Source organism: Epargyreus clarus, unplaced genomic scaffold, assembly GCF_041222505.1.
Source record: "Epargyreus clarus isolate Ecla_fem2 unplaced genomic scaffold, WU_Ecla_fem_2.2 ptg000015l, whole genome shotgun sequence".
NCBI classification, from domain to species: domain Eukaryota; kingdom Metazoa; phylum Arthropoda; class Insecta; order Lepidoptera; family Hesperiidae; genus Epargyreus; species Epargyreus clarus.
This window is the reverse complement of record NW_027332223.1, coordinates 15,165,068-15,177,254: the sequence shown is the minus strand read 5'-3', so window position 1 is coordinate 15,177,254 and position 12,187 is coordinate 15,165,068. Positions and strand designations below refer to the sequence as shown.

General features: G+C 33.3%; 1 protein-coding gene across 5 annotated transcripts in view; it reads left to right on the top strand.

The window, feature by feature from the left end:
• The first annotated feature begins 1,092 nt into the window (after positions 1–1,092).
• Positions 1,093–12,187, top strand: part of LOC140748270 (uncharacterized) — a 344,103-nt gene continuing 333,008 nt past the window's right edge. For 4 of the 5 annotated variants that reach the window (XM_073081053.1, XM_073081054.1, XM_073081055.1 and 1 more), the window contains exon 1: positions 1,094–1,352. The gene's annotated coding sequence lies outside the window, so the exon portion shown is untranslated. Of the gene's footprint in view, positions 1,353–12,187 lie in introns of all 5 variants that reach the window. The other variant, XM_073081057.1, reaches the window with a different exon arrangement.

The window sequence follows — 12,187 nt, the reverse complement described above, 5'->3', positions numbered from 1 at the left end:
GTCTTAATGTCTTTAAACAAATTTCCAGTCAAAAAAGGTTGACTCGTTGCCAAAATTAGTCTGTACAATCGGAAAAAAATCTTACGCTTTTTAACGTACCTATACAAAACAGAAAATATCAGCCGATTAATATCGCAGACACGTAAATTTTATTTACGTCTAAATATAGATTTTATAGCAACCGATATATTAAACTATATGTAATACCATTTACAAAGTGCATTCAGGGAACAAAGCGTTTACCTGAGGGATCATTCACGCCGCCAGCATCCGACCGTCCATTCAACACCTTTAAAAGATCTTTTAGTTTGCAACAAAAGAACATCACAATACTCTATAGAAACGGGGCTGTACGTACCTTGAGGTACATTACTGTCTTGTGTATAACCTAACTGCAAGCCTTTTTAGGTCTAAAGCTAAAGGTCTCATTTTAAACGGGGGTGACTTAAATTATGTACCAGTATTATGCCCATCGCTTGGTGGAGGAACGTAGTGGGTATAGTCCGTAAAACTGCTAGTCCGCTGTGAATATAGAAATGAATCGCGTCGCCATAGTAAATAATATGACTACACCTGTTCGCAACAGAGTGGATGAAAATAGTCAGAACTGATGTGAGATATCTTCAAATTAATGCATTTAATCTTAACACACCTATTCGATACAGAAACGAAGGTGAAAAACATCTAGCATCCACCCTTCCAATACTCGACCGCGCCCAAAGTTACTTGACTTTATAGAACAGTTACAATCTGCACATTATCCTAATAATCCTACTATATCCTAATTCAACTAATAATGAAAAGTCTTAATTTGTGTGAGCCAAATTCCTAATACAATAAAACTCCGAGTTAATTGTAATACTTGCGCATTTTAAATTTAATTTTACATTTAAATTAATGTAAATGTATGCTAAAGTTGTAAAAATAATTTTCTATTAATTTAATAAATTACAAAAGTGTATTAAATTTAAAATAATTAAACGAAACAAAATAATATCGTTAGGGTTGCTAACCATTTAGCTATAGAACGTACAACACGCACGCGGGCTGATGCGCCGAGCCGCCGACTGCGTTCACTCCCACCACTCACTCGCTCTCGCTCAGCCGTTCAGTCGTTTGGCCGGCCGAGTCGAGTGCGGACGTACCGTCTTAACCCGCTACGATCGTACGTTAACTAACAACTGGTTTGTGTTCACGTGTATCCCTACGGAGTCGGTTCCTAACTGGATCTTTTTCGTATTGTGCAAAATGTGATGTGTTCCCCGTGAAGCGTGTAACGTTGTCAAGTGAACTGTGGTTTGAGTTGAAACTCTAGTTTTGGTGCCGCTAAGGAATTTACTTACTACAGTAAGGTAGGTAAACTAATTTTGCGCGTTCTGCCAACTAAGATAAGAGGCTTACGTGTTCTCACACCTACGATTTGCGACTAATAAGTAAGTACTCAAGGTGGTGCAGTTTTTTTGGTTGTTTACAAAGACGTATGATCTAATATTATGCTAATGTTTAGACTGTGATTTCAGCACTACATTCCAAAGTTTGTAACGAGATTCAATAGCATTTCTGTAACAAACTATTAATCTTTAACTCTTCAAGTATTGTGCCACTGCCGGGCACGAGTTTTCCTCAAGAAAGAGGAGAACTAAGGCTATATACTTGGTGAACCACGATCCTCAATTTTTTGTGAAAATTATAGTCAACTCAGTCATGTAGATTTTATTACGAGGTTCACGTTTTTGCTCCAACAAGTTAAAAATTAATTTGAACAACACTTGTCGGAATTGAACCTTCTATCCTCGGAGGCCGAAATTTACATTAGGTAATGAATTACAATATAAATCAATTACAATCAATGTTACTTCGATATAAGTTCGTATTCCAAAGATTTTTCAAATGTTTCCATATACTAAAGGGAAAACACAGAACAAACTAGATTCATTATTTACCTACCTACTTCCTGAGCAATGGAGTAAAATGAAGGAACGAAAATAATTTAAATGCGTTACATTCTTTTTTGATGTTATTCTTTCTTTGTAATAAAATGTGAATGTTTATATTCGATACATAATATTTATGAAGTGTTTTTCTAAGATAGCAAAAGTAAATGTTGAGTCTCTTTGTTTTTATACTAAATGATAACACGTGAATATAATAACAAGTATTTTCCGCTCCTCAAATTAAAGGCACATGCCTATTTTATTTTATGAATCGTAAGGTCTTTATATATTGTAACGAACTGTTAAAAGCAAAGTTCCATTTACTCGGAATCCTATTAAAACCAAGCACTTGCTACCATTCTTACTAATACAAACAGATATTAATTTAAGTCAGTTTCACAATCAGTTCCTAGAATATTTGAATACCGGTAGATCGGCAAATAAACAGCTTTCGGGTTATTGTGATTGTTACTGAAATTGTAAGCTGTTTCTAGAAGTTTATGTAATCGTTTTCTTGAAATAAGATTAAAGACCAAATTTAGGCCCGTTGCTTTGTTAAGTTTCAATTCCCCGTTCAATCATTGCTTTTCACATCGGCCTGCTTTATAAGACACAATGAATGAAAGTAAGTAGAAGAAACAAACTAATATTTCCTGTTCTTTCATCCAAGTTGTTGTTCTTGTTCCGTAGAACTTACTTCGCAATGAGAACAGAGCCAACACAGTGGAGCATTCCGCTCCGATAAACAGAGTGCTCAGAAATGCTCTAATTGTTCCCGATACAATAACTTAAGTCTGAAATTAAACCGGTTAACAGCGCTCGCACGTAAATATTTTGGATAAGGTACGGAAAGCAGATTTCCATCTTTAGATAGTTGCTAGTGAATTTATTTGGGTCAAAATATAATAATCGTACAATAAATTTAGTAACAGTATATTTTACGCGTCTAAAATAGAATGTGGTCGCTAAAGATATTGAGCTTCACCTCTTTGAGCTTCGTTTTTTTTTGCTTAATATCACTCGTTCGCGGTAGAGGGTCTCATTATCTACGAATTTATTTATATTTTTGCCTAAGTAATTACACTGAAGACGCTACAAATGACGTTAATTAAGTCCTGTAAATGTAAAAGTACTCGTATATTTTTGTAACCCAAAATATTAGTATTGTGAACATGCCAATTCATATTAAGACTATAATAAAAAAAACACTTACGTTAATAATAAATAGTAAATAAAAATGAACGGCTTAAAATAGTTTCATAAAAGTATCAAGAATGTAAATAGGTAATGTTACGTATGAATCAACATAGCTCATTCACTCGATGACATCACTTTGTTGTGAATAAACTTGAGGAAGTCTTGAAACAATGAATTTATGAGAACACGTAATAATCTTATGTAAGCATCAAGAAATATTAATTAAATTTATATTTTACATTGCAATTTAAAAATTATGTAGGTAAAATATGTTATTTTAATAAAATATACTTTTTTATTTAAATGACATTTTTTGTGTAAAATTACAATTATTTTTTAATAATTGATAAAAAATATTCAAAATATTTATCTATAATTTTACACTTTATATAAAAATATTAAAATACGCAAGTAAAATATAAATGTATTTTTATTTATGCATGCCAAAATTCTACACGTATTTTTTTATAATATTCATTACTTTGAGACAAATGTAATTATGTACTTGTTGAAAATATGTTTTCAAATTAATCAAATTCTGATTCTCCGCTTGGCACAAATATGTCGGTATGGTCGTCTGCCAATTTCGGCTAAGCGGAAAACTAAATATCGAATTATTATTTAGGTGTATTTGTATCTTAGTATCTACATGCTTTTACTCGTCAATGCCACGACTACCTCCTTATTGTCACCATTATAGACGTCACGAAGCATTGGATAAGGGACAAATTTTATTTTATTTATCGCGGAAATTAGACAATTTAACTATGTAACGGCTATTCACGACAGTTTTTTTTAATTTCTTAAAAATATCATGTATATCTAAATCTCCATATATCTAAAGGAGGCCTGGAGCATATAGTAAGGTGGAATTATTGTTTCAATCCGGGTTAATGAATATATAGTCTGCGTAAAACTGCTAGTCCGCTCTGAACATAGAAATGAATTCGCGTAGCCATTGCAAATTGTATTACTACACCTGCTCGCAAGAACTTCAGAGTGGACTAGCATTTTGATGCGGACTATACTGCACTTTATTTAATGTACTATTGAAAGATAGCTACCAATTTAACTTTGACTAGTAATGACATACCTACTTGTAATAACGAAGTTGATAATATATATCTTCCTGTAAAATATTCGCGCCCAAACCAAGCCAAAAGGTTAAGCCGTGTTGGAACTGGGTCACTCTTGTTTGCAATGATCGGAACTTTTAAAGTGTCATGTTAGATAACATTTGGGTTATTTATCGCTATAACTAATACGGTGAGTTATGGTAATGGCGGTAAGTGAATGGTAACTATTTCCTACGGATTTGCTCGCTGCTTTAAATTGGGACGGTATTCATACCTAATTGTTGTTTTCAAAACCTAAGTACATTTTACAAGTTATATAAAATTACATTATATTTTATGTAACGTTATTGTAACCTAGCCTAGGTACCTATCACCGCTTAGAGGCCTCGCCATTCGAGCGTCCGAGGTTCGAAACCCAGGCATGCATCTTATTTTCCAAAGTTATATGCGTATGAAAATTTTGATATCACTTGCTTTAACACTGAACATAGATCCAGTCGCACCAATTCGCACTTCGGTGTGTGGTATACTACTGCCTAAGCCTTTCTCACTCTGAGAGGAGACCCGTACCCTGCAGAGGGACAGCGATAAGTTGACATAAATCTACATAATTATTATGTACATGGCAGTTCAAATAAATAATAGGTATCCATCGACTTAAATATACCAATTAGGCAATAAAATACCTGGGTTCTCATAATTGCACAGCTAAATTAAAATCACGTTGAAAAAAAACGCAAATATAAATTAAAATCAACGTAAAATTAAAAGCACTTTTCATGTAAAGCAAAAATTGATTTTCAAACCAAACTTCCAGAGCGAAGCAAATCGAATCCAACCGTTGAAATTTCCAACATTATTCCGAATAAGATTTATTAATTTCAAAGGCGATATTACTGGAAATTAAAATCGTGCGCCATTCAAAACCACATCTAATAAGTTCCTAGGAGCTATAAAGTTGAACGATAAAACAGTGCTGACTTTTATGAACGAGGCGTGGCGTTTGACGTTCGCTGCAATGTTTACTCATTGCGTCTTAGCTTCGTGACTCATAATTATTTTTATAAGGTAATGGGCGAAATCTATGGTATATTTAGCCTTATTTTGTAGATACAGAATTGTAAGTAGACGCCGGAGTTTTACTACTGTTTCTGTCTTACAAATCAAGCACTTAAAACTGAAAAGCATTTAGTTAGTTTGTCGAATGGGTTTCCGGTATGTTACTAAAATATGTAATCTTTGTTAATAATAAATCAACGCTTCCATTAATCAAGCTTTACACAAGCCCTACACATTTTTAGGGGACGCTTACCAAAATTGAATGCAAATCAAACTAGAAGGTGGTAGAAGGTGGTAGAACCCTTTGTGGTTCGACTCCGGCGGCACCACCGCCACACCTATTTCTACCTAATAACAGCAGTGTTAGGCGCTGCTGTGTTCCGGTTTGAAGGGTGTGGTAAGGGAGACAGACTTTTGCGAGGCGTTCCAGCTTAGTCCTCAGGGGTAGCGGCGCATCTGTCGCCGACCTCAGGTAGGAATATCTAAATCCTATCTGCGGCTGATTACAGATGTCCATGGGCGGCAGTAGCCACTTACCATCAGATGGATTGCATGCTCGTCTGCTACTCTTATATTATAAAAAAAAAAAAAACTGCTATCATGTTTTAGTTAAAAGTATCAGTCGTTACTTGGTAAAAATATATGCCATAAAATTTTTAGCTTTAAAAACTACTTCGCAATAATCCGCTACCAATATGTATAATGACATATATTTGAAACCACGCAGTATGTACCACCTCCCTCCCACATAGGATACTCAATTACTCATGTTTTACTCGAGTAACCGAAAATAGAAATTATCTTACAAGTTTATCCTATGTTTCTCTTAGCTAGTTAATAGCTAATATATTTACTAACTTCTTAACAAGTTTGAAGATCAAGCGTAACTCGAACACATGTTAAATTTAGACTAAGTGTCTCAAGGCACACTATACATTCGTGGCACTAATACTCAAGTTCTATAAAGTCAAGAATCCGATAAATTGAGTCATTGGGAATTGAGGTGACTTGATTAAAATTAATCTATAGCAATATCTACGAAGATAACAAGTATCACGACACTGATAGACGAGCACAACGAAAAACAAACCAAAAACCGTGATAACAGTGAAACTATTATCGAAAAAACTAAACGAGATTCCCGCAAAAAATGTACCCACAAACCCACAAATACAATCACTGAAACATTACTTTCACGATCACGACGAAGTGGGCATCAAACAAAGCGGTGAGATATTAACGGGAACGTGAGTTCTGAACTAGATCTATGATAGAAAGGTCGATTGAAACGATCGTAACGGTCAATAAGATAGGAATTTCAATTAAAGACGTTCGATATATTGATAATTATAATAGCGAAGGCGAACGACGAACGACGAATTATAATATAATTGAATTTTTTTAGACGAGATCGCGTAAATTAATTGATATACAACGCAATGTGACAATGTAATTGAAATTTAATAATTAGGTACGTAAATGTACAAATTTGCAGCTTATTACAAACAATTTAATCCGACAATTATTGTAAAATTATTGTGTAATGTGTGTATTTTGGCACTTGTCATGCTACTGAAAAACTGAATGATTTTACAATAATTCTGTGGCCGAATAAATACAAAGATAAAGCCGCGGGTATTGCTAATGAGTAATAAAGGTTTTGTGGACTAACAATAAAAGTTCTGTAATCCAATGATTGTGTTTCCCTAACTGTTGTACATATAGCAACAACAGAATTTGACGCGATCATCGTGACCCTAGCTTATCGAATAAAGTGTAGGTTCCGACCAGAACTGAAAGACAAGGAAAATAAAATAAATAATACACATTTCGCCTTTCCGTTACTTGATTATTCTGGCGAGTGTCCAAGCGTTTGTGGGCAGCGCCGTTCTAGTATGGCAATTTGACGACGCTCTAGCTACCAGCAATATTTTGACGTATCGCGCCCTGTATAAAAGGGATAAATTTACGTTTTGGTGGTATAACCCTTCGTGATTCGACTTTAAATTAATCACCACATGTTATACGCTGTTAAACTAGTTGGACGCTGCTGTGTTCTGGTTTGAAAGGAGACGTACTCGTACGTATGTAAAGCGTTTCATTTCAGGAATACCGCACACAGTTGTATACTTCTTAAGTTGGGTCTTTCCTAAATTCGGTCTCAACCGTAACTGAACTACAATCCGGCTTGTCTTATTTGGTATTAATTTCAAATGTCCAAGGACTGATAACCAAGAAATGTATCGCGTGCTCATCAGTTACTTCTTAAATACAAAAATATCGCTTTTGGGATGTAAGACAAGCCATACATCGTATTCTATGGGCTTATACAGGTTACTGCAGACAAAAACAAGAGTTGAGTACGATTTGCACTTAATGGACAGTCAATAATATTTTTTCGTCTTTGTTCATTTTGATATAAATTGAACAAACGGATAATGATTAATTGCGTAGTGCGTACTTCACTTTATGTTTTACGTGACTTTGGGGATAAAACGTTAAGTTTACGTATACAGTTTTAAAAAGTAAAAAAAATAATACAATTTCGGTGTAAATAGTATTAAATTATTCTTGCTTTTCCAGCTTATATATTAACGCGCTGTTTTGACAGTGCGGTTAAAGTCTGCCATAACCATACGAATGGATTTAAACCACGATACAGTTTATAAAGCAATTTAATAAGTAAGTGAATATGAAATTATATTAATGTGAACATTTACCACATTTATAATACTAGCATTAAAATATTATTTCAATAAAATTTTAAAATGTTTTGAAATAATATAAAGTTTAGGACTTTTTTGTATTATAAGTATAACCGCTTGAATGCGGGCGTGCGGTTGGCTGCGGTTATAATCTGCCTTAACCATGCGAACGCTCGGCTCGCTTTGCAGTATTTGTGAATAAATTAATTTAGTATTTATTTAGTTTTTTATCCGCATTATATTTTTTATTTTGTTTTTTTTTTGCGTTTAAATTGTGCTTTTTTAATTCGGCATTGGCATTGAAGTACTAAACAGTTGGTTAATATTAAGTATGTAGTAGTCGTTTTTGACGAAAATTTAAGTAAGACTTCTTTTAAATATTTTTTTATTACTTTTTTATATCGTCTGTTGTGGTAAAAGTGGATGAAACGCTCAACGAGTAAAATGAAGGTTTTCATCATTGTGTCAATCTTAGGAATAATGTTTTAATAAATAGATAACATTATTTGCGGCGCTCTTTCAACGAAACAATGTCATAATCACGAGAGTATCATGTTTCAAAAGTAAATTAATAAATTATCAACATTTATTTCGGAAATGCTAGCTCTAACTGAACAGTTAAAGCCATGAATAAGATCGGACAGTATCGGTTCTAAGCTAAGGCTCTCTTAAATGTAATCTATTCAGCTAGGTTCCTAAGTAAATCTATCGTATTGTAATGTAAAATTTAAACAGTATTATAGACAGATGGCGCTGCACATGATATGCGGTTGTGGTTACAATCTGCCCCGACCATGCGAACGGTTCGGTTCGAGCGTGACATTGTGTGAAATAATCTGACCAGGATTTTATTGTAATTTGGAGTAGGATATGCATGCGTAGGTATATATACGTACGTATAAAACTAAATATTATTTTCATTTATCTTTACCGAATTTTAAAAATCCAAGTCCATTTGCTATACTATTGTATACGTGGATTAAATTTTTTATATAACCACATAAAAATCGATAACAGTAATTTATAATTCAAATTAATTTTATTAATTCATCAAAAACAGCAAAGACTATTACAATTATTATTATTTATTGTGATTGCCATTAAACTTAAAGAAATTTCATTTTATAAAAAGTGCATAGGTATTATAGAGTGTCGCTCACGGTTCTTTAAAAACAGTAGATTTTTCCGAATTTGACGACTCGCGTAGCGGTCCTTAATCGATTTGAGATGGTGAGGTTTCCGGGTTTGAAGCCCGGCCACACGAACACGTAAATTAAGAAGTTAGATTTCTGGGGGTCCAAGTTTTTGCGTACCTACTCGTACCGATAATTTATTTTGCCCGATAATCTCGCAAAAAGTCCAAAAGATTTACTAATTTTTGTATACATACAATAACATATTATTAAAATCGAAATATTAATGTGTTTTATGAAAACATAGTTATAATTTATGCAAAAATTCCAGACGGGCCTTTCCGTTGCATTATAACAAATAACCACTGTATCAAATAAATGAATTAATTGAGTGTAACAATATTTATAATAATGATTAATAATATTACATATTAATTACAATCATTATTAATTATAAAATCAACTTTATAAAACATGCAAAGTAAATAAATAAAAATTAAATGAAGAAAAATAATTCAATTGAATTAAATGAACATGTTTCATTGCATTGAACGTGATTTGGACGCCTTTCATGATAATAACGCGGTTGTGGTTATAATCTGCCGCGACCGTACGACCGAATTGTTTGATCCGTAGTTCTTGTATTATCCGAGTGTGTAAAATTAATAATTACCACAATTAATGAATTTCATGTTCTATTTTACGAGTAGGCTAAGTGGTGTACATTTCGATCTCTTATAATTGCATCATGTGTTTGTGTACACTACTAATAATAGGTTGTGAAATAGATAATTTTATTATTATAGCAGAAATTTCAAATATTTCCGATAATTCCACAAAGACGGAGATACATTATAATATTTTGGTTGCATTATATGAGCATGAAACTATTATTGTATAGATATAAAACTTTCATTACGTAATTATTCTACAGACGGGCACTTACGTTTAATAATAATAATCAATAAATTCAGTAAATCATTTAATTGAATTATAATTAATTGAAAAAATGTTTCATTGTATTGAACGTAATTTGGACGCTTTTCATGATAATAACGCGGTTGTGGTTATAATCTGCCGCGACCGTACGACCGCATTGTTTGATCCGTAGCGTGGCTTGTATTATCTGAGTGTGTAAAATTAATAATTACCACAATTAATTAATTTCATATACTGTAAAATAGAACAATGACCTGAACTTCCACTCTGAGAGGAACTCATGCCCAGGATTACTGGGACAGGAACGGGTTGACAATGATGTTTTATTTTACGAGCGGTCTTTATAAATTTCGACTCATAGCTATACCTGAGCGGATTATAACTACAGGGATTTTTTGTAATAATTTGCATGTCAAACGTATGCATATTATATAAGGCGATAGAACTCTTGTAGTCCCACTTCGGAGAAACCACTGTCACCCTTTTCTCTGCCTAATAACAAAAGTATTAAATACTGTGATTCAGTTTGAAGGGTGAGAAAAGTAATATACATTTTCGAGGCGTTCCTTACATCCGAGGGGTACCAACGCATCAGTTGCTGATCTCAGGTAGTACTCAAATCTTATCTGGGGTTAATAATCGCTATCCGTGGGCGGTACTTGTCTCTTACAGATGCGCTGCAAACTTGTTTACTACATTAAATAGTAAATGAAACATATTATACATATTATACAATTACTTGAAATGTTAATTTAATGTAGTTGTAAATATTTTAGTCGTTTTGCATCTTTGCATAAACCATTAAGATGTGATTTTGAATAATTCAAACTTAATTTCATTTATTACAATGTTAAGATAGCAAACGCAAACAATTTTGCATTTATTTAATCCCAAATGTAATAAAACTTAGCCGAAGTATTCTGATTCAAATATATTAAGTTTTATAACGTTATAAATTTAAGATTCTGTATACTGGTCGTATAAATTATCTAATTTGGAGGTTAAGATGACCGTAAAAGTCGTTATTACCAAATTTTAATAGCACTGATCTAAATATTTCATGAAATCACTGTCTATTCTTTCATAAACAATTTGAAATCCAATTATAAGTGTCTTAATTCACTTGTCTAACCGATAGTTAATAAACTATAAAGTTATGGCTAGGAATCGCTTCACTTAATTTCGCTGTTACTTCTAAGCTAACATAAAAATAATGACTTGATGACCTAACCGAGAGTAAAATAAAATAAAGCTTTAAAAAATGATGAACATAGCACCAAACAATACTCAAAAGCCTAGAGCCGTAATGATGTGCGCATGCGGAGAATCGAATCCGAGACCGACGGGGAAGTTGTTTCAAATTGTATTGCATATCTTAATGAATTCACCCCGGTGATCGTTGTTTAAACTACTCGTATTTTATGATTCTGACAAAAATCTTTCTCTCTATCGCATGACATTAATGTTCATATTTTCTCGCTGACTATACAACAGGGGACACGGAGACAATTTTTCGAAAGCATCGTAAAATTCTTATATTACGGATAATATGAGCCTATTTCATTTAAGTCTCGTTGGAAATTACTAAAGGAATATTACAAAGCCTTGCATCCGAGATTCAGTACTGAGCCTTTTAATATTTTTTACCCCCGTTGCAAAATACACCAACGTGGCCAGTTTCAAAAACGAGATAAAAACTTAAGCATCCCGACCTGAATTTTCAAAACCTGGTTACACAAAGAAATGTGCGCTTACTCTATTAATTAACGCTTAGCATAGAATTCTTAGTTTAAGTTAGTCTATTCAAATTATGTCTGTCTAAATATACGGACATAATTTATAACATCAATATGGGTAGATTTTTACTTTACTACCACGTATGTAAAACCGTCTTTTCGAAAAAAAAATCAGTTTGGAAAAGTGTGGATGCCAGCTGATTTAAATATGATGCCACTATCTTACAAGTAGTTCTCGGGATTGGTAACGCAACTGTAATCGGCTTCAGGTAGAAACCCTGTTCTCTACAGAGTTGGTTACTGAAGTCCATATGCGGCAACACTTACCGTCAGGTACTGCGTGATACATTTCTATTTCAGTCATATACCTAAAAATTTTTATAGCACTCTGTGACATAAACCCACATT